The sequence below is a fragment of the Ictidomys tridecemlineatus genome, chromosome 10 (assembly GCF_052094955.1).
Source record: "Ictidomys tridecemlineatus isolate mIctTri1 chromosome 10, mIctTri1.hap1, whole genome shotgun sequence".
In the NCBI taxonomy this organism is placed as follows: Eukaryota; Metazoa; Chordata; class Mammalia; order Rodentia; family Sciuridae; genus Ictidomys; species Ictidomys tridecemlineatus.
The window spans coordinates 126550060-126560523 of NC_135486.1; the positions used below are offsets into that span (position 1 = coordinate 126550060).

Consider the following 10464-nt stretch of genomic DNA (forward strand, 5'->3'; position numbering starts at 1 on the left):
TCTGCAGAAGCCTCCATTAATCGCCCAATCTAAAATACATTCCACCTTGCCACTTTTGATCCCTATTTTATTTTATTATTAATTTTCTAAATATAGGCATATCATCATTATTGATTTCTTTATTTTCTTGTTTGGCCATTACTGGATGCAAAATCCATTACGAATGCAGAATCCGTGAAGTCCACTTCCTTTCTATTTTACTCCCTGTTGTCTCCCTCGGACCCTGAGCAATGGCTGCACATAGTAGGTGCTCGGTAAAATTCCATCAAAAATAATGCATGCATAATTTAATCTCCCCTCCTCCCCTCCTGTTTCCAAATTATCTCTTCTGCAAAGAGAGCCCTCCTTTTCTTGGGTGTCTGTCAGTCAAACGTTTTGGATTCGCTCCCTTCCCATGGTTTCTAACGTTTGCATTTCAGTCCCACTCTTCGAGAAGATCTAAATTTGTCAATGCTACATGTCAAAATGTGCACCCAGAGCGAGACATACATATTTCAGCGGTGGCCTGGGAAGAGGCAGTAGATATTGCCTGAGAGAGTCTTAATGAGGAGACGAGATAGGAGAAGTGAGTTTCAACAGGAAGGGAGCTGGGAGCAAGGGAGAGGACTCTGGGAGGACCTTGGGGCGGAGCTATGGAGAAGGCCTGGTAGATCCCGCTGAGTGTCCAGCCCTGGGTGGGTGCAGCTGGATATCTACAAGAGGCTCCCCAAATTTGGAGGACAGTAGCCAAGAGGGGGTGAAGGTTGGACTTTCACAGAGGACTCTGTCTGGCTGCAGAAACCCCCTCTTGACCATAAATTTTAAACCAAAACTTCTCATTGAGAGAAAAGCCTAAGGACGCTTAAAAATGCGCAGCTGTCCCCACAGCCTTGTGAAGACTTTCCCTTCCGGCTCCAAACGAGTTTCCCTGGATTTAACAGCCTGGGGGGGGGGGTCGGGGGTGGAGACGGCCCCGCAAGCTCCTCCTTCAGGATAGATCCAGTGCCTCGACCCTCAGGTCCCCAGGAGAGGACGGGCCATGTCGTGACGCCTACTGTCCTTTACGCCTCTCAGGCAAGTTCTCCAGGTCCTCGGGGACAGAAATTATGCTCCACACAGAATCCCACCTGCTTCTTGTCCTCGTGTATTGACAGAATGGCCCGGAGTCAGGGGTCTCCCAGGGCCACCTGGCCTCATCTTCTAAGCCACCTAAAGCCACAGGGGAGCTAGGCCACTTCCAGTGTGGGGGCTGGTGTCCCTCCCCGGCTGTCCCTCCTGGTCCAGGGCACCTCGTCTTTGGCTGAGGAGGGGGAGGACTTTTGAAGTTTTTCCGAGTCATCTCTAGGCTCCGAGGTGACAGCTGTGTTCCTAGCCATGGCTCTTACTGCTGGCCGGGTTGCCAGCCGCTTGTGTCTGCCTGTCTGTCTGTCTGCCTGTCTGTCTGCCTGTCGTCTGTGGGACTGGGCCTTGGAGACAGGCCCTGAGGGTCCCGCCCAGTCCCTTCAGCCTGTAACCCTCCACTCACCCTCAGATGCGTCTACACACAACTTCCCAGCTCACATGGGCCACCTGGCCTAGGGTGACCCCCTCTTCTCCAGACACACTTGTGCTGTTAGGGGACTCCGGTGCATATGGTGCTCACTCCTGTCCTTGCCACCGATCGCCCTGGGTTCCCAAAACCCAAAGTCCAGGGCAGCGCTCTTCGGCGCCTGGCGTGGCGAACATCTCCCCAGTCTCTCAGCCTTCATCAGGGGCCGTCTCCCATGGCGTCCTGCGTGTTCAGTGGCCACACATCATTTCAGTATCCGTGCTACATGAGGAGGCTGTGCCCATGAGGCCGGGGTGCCGGACCTACGGGTGGACTGGCTCTCCCCTTGGCCCGCACCTTCCTCGGTGCCTTCTCCTGCAGGGGTGACCCCCACAGCCCCCCAGCCAGTCTGCCCAGACAGTGTCCCCACTTGGAGACAGGCCACTAGATGGAGTCTTGCTCCCATGGAGCTGTCTCCGTAGGGGCTCAGCCTCCTGGAATTGGAGCTTGGTTGCTCTTGGGGCTCTCCTGGCCTGTGCCCTGACCCCTGCCTGCAAGGGACCCTGTCCTTCCCACCACCCTGCCCCCAGGCGTCCCCAAACCAGCCAGGGAAGGAGCAGAGCCCAGCCTTGGCCCCTCTGCTCTCCTGGGGGCGTCTGAGGATCCCCTGAGGCCTGGTCCCTCCTCCTCCACAGGCCGCCCTGGGGGCTGAGGGAAGCCGCCTGGCCTGGAAGCAGCCTTGCCCCCCAGACTCTGGGGACCTGAGGGAACCCGGGAGGAGCCCTTGCAGGGAGGGGACAGGCCATCACAAAGATCTGCTCCAAGAGCCGCGTGCTATGGACTCGCTGGGAGGGCCTGAGGCAGCTCCCAGCCTCCGCTTCCTAACGCGGGATAAGATCTGGGCAGCCCCGAGCCTCAGGGTGAGGACCGAGTGGTGCCAGGTGTTCAGCGCAGCCACAGGAGCCGGTGACAGTGGTGACGTGTTGTTCACTGGGTTCCTTTGGCCGTGTCCCCTCTGGGCCACGGTGGCTCTGTCCTGGTCTCTTGGCTCTTTCCTAATGCTGGTTCATAGTCCTGACAGGGACGCGCCTCCTGACCCTCGTGACCTCGGTGCAGCAGAGCCTGGGGTCCCTTGGGGCCGGCCTGGGGCACAGGGCCACCTGCTGGTGCGAGGGCTGTGAGCAGCTGCTGTTGTGGGCCACCACCCCACACGCTGCCTCTCTTTATATATCCAATGCAGCCTGGGGGCGTCGTGATGGGGAAAATTCAAGGTCAGAAACAAACAAACAGATAAAATCAATTTTACCTTGGGAACCTGCTCCTTGACAGAGGGCTGTGACGGCATCAATGGCCCTGGCTCAGGCGGGGACAGAGGCTCCCAGGATCCTTTCAGAGGATCACAACACAAAGCAGACCCACTCCAGGGAGAGAGAGGGAGAGAGAGAGAGAGAGAGGGAGAGAGAACAGGGGTATCTTTTTCCCTCTCCCTCCCTCTCTCCCTCTCTCTCTCCCCCCACACTGCCGGATTTCTCTGTTCTTTTCTTCTCGTCCCTCTTCCTCCTCTTCCTCTCACTCTCTCTGTCCCCCTCTGTCCCCGCTCTGTCTTGTCCCTCCTCCTCTCGGTCACCGTCCATCTCTACAGCTGCTCCCTGGAAGTACAGAAGCCCCAGAGTCTCTAGTGGCCAGCGCCTGGGGTGGGGTGGGGGTCCCGGGGCTGCTCCTTCTGCGGCTGGGGGATTCCCGTGGTGGGAGGTTGTCCTACCCGGGAAGGGCCAGGCGCAGGCCCTGGGGAGGGGGATGGGCGAGACGCAGAGGGGGCTAAGGACACAGTGGCCCTGAGTGCCAGTGGCCCTCTGGTCCTGTCCCGTGACAGCCGCATCTGCAAGAGCGTCCACCTCCCTGGAGCTAGTGACAGCCCCGTCCCCTCACAGCCCTGGGAGCCCAGCTCTTCCTCCAAGGGAAAGGAGCCAGGGCTTCCAGCAGAGGGGGTGGGGCTGGGAGGTCAGCTCCGTCTTCCAGGGAGTCCAGGAGCCTGTGGCCTCAGTGTGCTCATCTGCCAAAGGGCGTCCCTGGTTCCCGAGTCACTCCCAGGAAGGGGAGAGGCCGTGAGCACAGTCAGAACCCTGACATCGGACCTGGCTTTGACCAGCACTGCCAAGGTTTCCGTGGCTTAATAAAGAAGAGCGACAAGGTGGCGTTGGCTATAAATGGGTGGAGCCGCAGGCTGTCCTGCCAAGTGGAATGAGCCAGTCCCCAAACCAAAGGCGGAATGTCCTCTGTGCCATGTGGATGCTCACCTGCAGTGTGTGTGTGTGTGTGGGGGGGGGGTTAGAAGTACTTTGGATTACACAAAGGGGAGTGAAGGGGGGTGGGGTAGGAAAGATAGCAGAATGAATCCGTCGTAACTTTCCTGTGCTCATCTAGGAACCCACCACCAGGGAGACTCCACATCATGCTCAACCACAAGAATGCGAAGGTGCACTCCATGTACGTATGATCTGCCAAAGTACATTCCACTGTCACGTATAACTAAAAGGATAAATCTAAAAATTTAAAAGGATTTTAAAAAGATTTCTGTGGCTTGTAAGCACATCTCTCTGTGTGTGTATATGTGTGTGTGTGTGTGTGTGTGTATTTTAAAAAACTATATGTATTAAGCTCTATGTATAGTTTAATTCTATATAATTGGTAACTAATAAAGTATATAGTTTTAGTCTGTTTACATAACATCAGGAGTTTTATTTTATTTTATCTGAAAATCTTTAAGAGTGCAACCATCAGAATGGTGAGGATGTCTAGGGTGGGTTAGATGTGTTCCATAGATACACAATGGAATATTACTCAGCCTTAAAGAAGAATGAAATGATGGCCTTTGCAGGTAATTGGATGGAGCTGGAGAATATCATGCTAAGCGAAATAAGCCAGTCCCCAGATACCAAAGGCTGAATGTTTTCTCTGATATGCAAATGCCAATTCACAATAAGGGGCTGGGGGCTAGGGAAGAACAGAGGTACTTGGGGTTAGCAGAGGGGAGTGAAGGGAGGGGACAGGGTCTGGGGGTAGGAAGGGGCGTGGGATGAGTTGGATGTTACTTCCCTGTGTGCACATAGGATGACGTGACCAGTCAACTCGACGTCCTGTACAACCAGAAGCATGAGAAGTTGCACTCCGTGTGTGTAGGATGTGTCAAAGTGCACTCTACCGTCAGGTTTAACTAATTAGAACAGATTTTAAGAAAAGGAGAGCTACTGTGTTTCCAAAGCCCTCTCTGCCACCGGGAGCAGAGCCCACCCTGACGGCAGCCCCAGCTCCGGAGAGCCAGGTGCAGAGGCAGCAAGGAACCGCAATCTGGGCTGACGTCAGACAGCTGTGGCCTCCTCTGATGTAGAAGGGGAAGCTCTTTCTCTGCAGGGAGTCGGTCTGGGCTCTGCCTCTTTTCTTGACCTGATTAAAGGGCTCTAAGCCTGGCTCTGGGCACTCACTGCTGAGGTATCTGGGAGTCGCCAGGGTCCTGTGATGTCAAGAGGCCAAGGCCTGGTGAAGGGAGCTGAATGAGGGGCTCAGGCGTCTGCTCCATCCCTGGCCCTCCCCCTCGTCCCTCCCCCTCGGCCCTCCCCCTCGGCCCTCCCCCTCGGCCCTCCCCCTCGGCCCTCCCCAGCCCAGGCTGCTTTGGAAAAGTGCCGCTGCCTTTGTCCCACACCCAGGTACTGAGCTCAGAGCACGGTCTGGGTCTGGTGACTGTACTCAGAGCCAAGCTGAGAGCCGGGGCAGAATGAGCCTGGCTCTGGCCCCCTCTAACCCCGTCTCCTCCCCACCCCGGGCCCTGGGTCCTCTCCTTCCTTCTCAGTCATCCTCCTGCCTCCCACAAGCTCCAGGAAGGCGGTTGGCTCTCCAGGACGACGGGCTCTGCTCTGGGTCAATGATCCTGGGTTGTTTCTCGCGCAGGTGACCCGGCAGAGGACCCTCAGGTCTGGGCCTCGCTGGCTCCCATGCTGGGACCCGGATGGAACCAGCCCTGGCCTCGTGGTCAGGAGAAGGCCAGCTCCCCACCAGCACCCAGGGGCTGCATCCCGCAGGGAGCCTCAGTCCCCACAGCCCAGACCCGGGGCAACCACGTGGCCCTTCTGTGCCCCTCTGGCCTCCCGCTCTGGGGCGCCACGTCCCTCCTCCTTGGGAATGTGGCTCTCCACGTGGGCAGGGGGGTGCCTGCTCCCCGGTAAACTGGAATCTGCTTGAAAGTTTTTTGGGGAAAAAAATAAACAGAATAAACAGTTCACCAGGGTGGGTGCTTCGTGATTGACGGCCTGCAGCAGTGCCAACCCGTGGGTACCGGGCACACGGCGGGCAGCGGGAGGGGAGGTGGAGGCACCAGCTCACACCTCCTGGCAGCTCACGAAGGGTCCCCTTGTCCCCTGTGCTGGCAGGAGAGGGAGCAAAGGCTCCGAGAGAGCAGGGCTTCCCAGCGGGGGCAGGGCGGAGCCGAGACGGGAGGCGGAGGGTCCTAGATCCCAGCTGGGAACCACCCACCAGCACACCTGGCACAGGTGAGGGAGCAGACGACACCAGTGTGTTGTGATGGCCGGTGGTGGCTCTCCAGGGAAGGGGGCCATTAGGACACGGGTGGACGTATTCCACCCTGTCTGTGCAAACACAAGGAGTGCATCCCATCGTGAGTGTTGGTACACATGTCACACACACACGTATCGGTTCACACACACGTATACACACACAGTTCTGTATATGATTTATGATAAGGTCTTGGTTCTTGCAATTACAGAGACAGAGGAGTCCCACCGTCTGCCACCTGCAGCTGGAGACTCAGGCTGGAGCTGTGGGTTGGGGGCACGAGAGCCGGAGGGCTAATGGTGTGGATCCAGCCTGATTCCGGAGACCTGAGGACCAGGGGCATCAAGGGCTAACGATCTACGTCCCTGCTCAAGCAGTCAAGGGGACAGCAAAGCCAACCTTCCTTCGCCTTTTAAAAAAAATAGATATATTTTAGTTGTCAATGGGCACAATACTTTCATTTTGCTTATTTATTTTTATGTGGTGCTGAGGATGGAACCCAGTGCCTCGCCCGTGCTAGGCAGGCGCTCCACCCCCGAGCCCCAACCCCAGCCCCTCCTCTGATTTTTTGTTCTTCCTGATCTTCCGTGGACCGGATGACGTCCATGTGACTGGGCATCTGCTCTCCTGGGTCCACTACTTCCAATGCTCATCTCACGGACACTCCCAGAAATGACCTTCAACCAGCCGTCTTTGCATCCCAGGGCCGAGTCAAGTTGTATAGTTCGGGTCTGGAATGCCTGGTTCCCAGCGTGGGGCTTTTGACACAGGTGGAATCTTTGAGAAGTGGGGTCTCCTGGAGGTTTTAGGTCACTGAAGGTCCATTAGGGATCTTGGGACCCCAGCCCCTTGGCCATGTGGCTTTGCTCCGCTACACCCTCCTGCTCTCACAGGCCACCTTGACTCAGGCCTAAAAGCAACAGGGCCAACTGATCAAAGACTGGAAACTCCAAAACCGTGGACCTCCAAAACCTTTCTTCTTTATAAGTTGATTGTCTCGGATATGTGTTATAGTGACAACAAACTGACTAACACATGGAAATAAAATCACCCAGCCCTGCAGCGTGTAGCAGGGCTTCTTAAACCTTGGGGTGCTCGCACATCACTTGTGGAAACCTGATTCCAGGTCACAGGTCCAGGGTGACACTGAGACCATGCATTTCTAACAAGCTCCTGGGAGATGCTGGTCCCAGATGACAAGAGACAGATAGACAATGACAGCAGGTCCCTGGGAGTGGTCCAGGCCAGCACTGGAGTCCGTCAAAAATGCTAAGCCTACCTCTGCCAACCTGTTACAGAATGACAGTGACATCAACTTCTCATATCTGTCAAGGCCACAAAATTCCAGCTGTCCCCGTGAGCCTGGAAGATTGCAGTCATGGAACAGCAGCGTGCTCCCCCTTCCTCACCTGGGGACACCCTTGGATCCCAGTGGTACCCAGCCCAGCACTCCCGCCTGAGCGCCACCTGCAGCAGGCCTGCTGGGGTCCCCAGGGATGGTGACAGAGCCCTACACTGAATGCAGAGGTCTCCCACGGTCACCCCGAACTCACCCTCGGGGTCCCATGCGGAGCTACCGAGTCCTCAGCCTGGACACCAGATCCAGGGCCTGTCCTCAGGCGCAGAGCCTCAGCCTCTCGTCCTCCCTGGGCCGCCACCCTCCCCAGCCTGCACCAGGAGCTCCGGCCGCCGCTGCTGAGCGGAGGCGGGGAGGTCAGGGGGTCTGAGGAAGGGAGACGCTGCCTTCCAGGGACATTAATTTTTCAGTTTGTGTGTTCGGGTACGTGGCAGCTTAGGGCTGACAGGCTGCATGGCGGGCCCCTGACAGGCCGGGAGCAAAAGGACGGCTCTGGTTTAGAATGCAATTTAGTTGTAAGCGAGGCTCCCCGGGCAGAGGCTGCGGGGACCGGGGTTGGCAGGCGGCAGGAAACGCGGAGGTGGCTCCCAGCAGCAGCGGACAGGGCTCCATTTAATTAATCAGCACCAAGTGGTGAGGGATATCTAGCACCGTCCGCAAGCTAGAGAGGAGGAAACCGAGGTTCAGGGAGGTCACCATCACGTGATTGTTCTCGTCCATTCGACAATCAGAGAGCAGAAGTGAGTTTATGCCAGGAAGCTCATCGGCACTGGGGACACCGTGGCCACCAAGACAGACACCTTCTGTGGCCTGGTGGGGTGAGATCTCTCTAATCTCCTTGAATAAAAATGCAATCAGCAAACTAATGAAAATGATTGGAGAAGCGAAAACTCACAGGACCGAGAAGAAAGATAAGGGAGGAGATCTACTTCACACAGAACGTCCTCAGTGGCCTCTTCAAGAGGCCGTTCACCAGATGAGGAGAGGCTGAGAAGCAGTGGCCACAGGAGCCGGGCGTGGTGGCGCACGCCTGTCATCTCCATAGTTCGGGAGGCTGAGGCAGGAGGATCACAATTTCAAGGCCAGCCTCAGCAATTTAGCAAGGCCCTAAGCAACTTAATGAGAACCTGTCTCAAAAAAGACTGGGGATGTGGCTCAGTGGTTAAGTGGCCCTGGGTTCAATCCCTGGTACCAAAGAAAAGAAAACAGAAAGTAAAGAAGAAATGACCCTATAGAGCAGGTAGAGCGGCGGTGTGGACAGCCTGGGTACAGGCTAGGGAGTGCGTGAACTTGAGAAGCCCAAGAACATGAAGGACGGTCCATGTGCCTGTTGGACAGTGGGCAGGGCAGGGGCCACGAGGGGGCAGGGGCCGAGGGCCAGATTCCGTGGACTGTGGGTTTCGTTGGGCCGAGGACCCAGGACTTTGGGGGATTTCACCCCAGGCCTTCCGATTCCAAAACCTCGCTTTTTCCCATGACGGCGGAGGTTTTCAAAGATGAAATTTCAAAGCCGTGGAACCTTGTATCCAACGAAATCGCAGGAGGATCCCTCCAACGTGGGAATCTGTCCATCTGGCTTCACCAGGGGGTGCATACCCCTGCCTCCACCCCCTTGTCCCCTTCTTACCCCTGCGAGGGGCACGAGAGGCCACGCTCCACAGGGAGTAGGTGGTGTCATTGGCTCAGAGGTTGATCTGTGCATTCATAGGGCACTTATTTATTAAGCACACAGTATGCGCCAGGCACTGTGCGGGGCACATGGAGTGGTGTAATGGACAAGAGAGGGGACCATTGTGTTCCAGGGTGAATGCCTCTGTGGAGCCAGGAACCACAGGGGAGGTACAGCAGGTGCACAGCAAGTTAGACTCAAGGAGTGACTGGCATGGGATGGGGCACCAGGGGAGGGGTTGGAGCAGAAGGACACAGCCTGGTTCATGTTTCAACAAGGTCCTCTAGGGGAGGGGACAGGATGAAAGGAGGGACACCAGTCAGCTTCAGGGGCATCTATGCTGTCTCCCTGCGGATGTCCTCTGCCCAGGAAGGCCCCCAGTGACCCTTTCGGCTCCCAGCCAAGACACCACCTCCTCCAGGAAGTCCTCCTCCCTTTCCCTCAGCCAATGCACATTCCCCCTTCCCTTTAATGCACAGGGGCCAGGACCTACGGATTAACTGAGCAGTGACTATGTGCCACCTGCGTACGTCTGGTTAGTTAAAGTCATCGCCCGTGAAGACAGTGAAGTTAGGAGACATTGTCACCGGCGCAACCTCAGCTGGAAAGAAGCCCCGTGGCTCTGAGCCGCTCCTTGTAGCCTGGCTGTGCGGCTGCCCCCCGCCGCCCTCGCCTGCCTGGCCTTCCCCTGGGGGTGGGCCATCTCACCTGTTGTAGGTCTCTGCGTCTCCTCCTCCTTTAGGCCAAAGCACACCGAGGTCCTCCTGTGACCCTTTATGGATTGAGAAGGTGACAATGGATTTTAGGAGAAGACAAAAATCCTCCTGGTTAGTACTGACACGAAGGAGAAGGTGACGCTCACCTTGAGGCGGGTCCTCTGAACCTCTGGTTCCGAGGCTCTGGACGGGGGGGTGGGAACTCGGCTCTGGTGGACTTTGGCAGGCAGCACGGGCAGCGGCAGGTGAGTCCTGGTGCCATTCATTCGGTGATACAAAGACTTTGGTGACTCCTAGACCGAGGGCCTCCTGGAAGTGGACCCAGAAAGGCGTCCCTGGGGTCAGCAGTGACCACAGCGCTGGACCTTCAGCCTGGAGCAGGGCTTGGGGAGTCTGGGAATGGAGGAGTCTGGGAATGGAGGCATCTGGCCTTGTTGGGAGAGCGGTGGGCTCCCCTGGGCCCTCCCTGGCTTTCTCTTGCACAACCTCAGTCTCGACGTCTGTCAAACGGAGGGGATAACGAGACCGCTCTCAGGATACGGGGACGAGGCGTTGCATAACATGACTCGGACCCTCTGTGAACATCAGTTTCTTCTTCCTCTCTCCAGTTCCTTCCTTCCTCCCTTCCAGCTGTGTCCAGCAAGGCAGG

At 56.8% G+C, this 10464-nt stretch overlaps 1 long non-coding RNA gene across 1 annotated transcript in view; it reads left to right on the forward strand.

Annotated features, from left to right (window-relative positions):
• The window catches only part of LOC144367069 (uncharacterized), a 59799-nt gene extending 54032 nt beyond the window's left edge, over positions 1-5767 (forward strand). The window contains exons 2-3 of the long non-coding RNA XR_013426275.1: positions 3932-3994; positions 4618-5767. This is a non-coding gene — a long non-coding RNA (uncharacterized LOC144367069). The remainder of the gene's footprint in view (positions 1-3931; positions 3995-4617) is intronic.
• The last annotated feature ends 4697 nt before the right edge of the window (positions 5768-10464 follow it).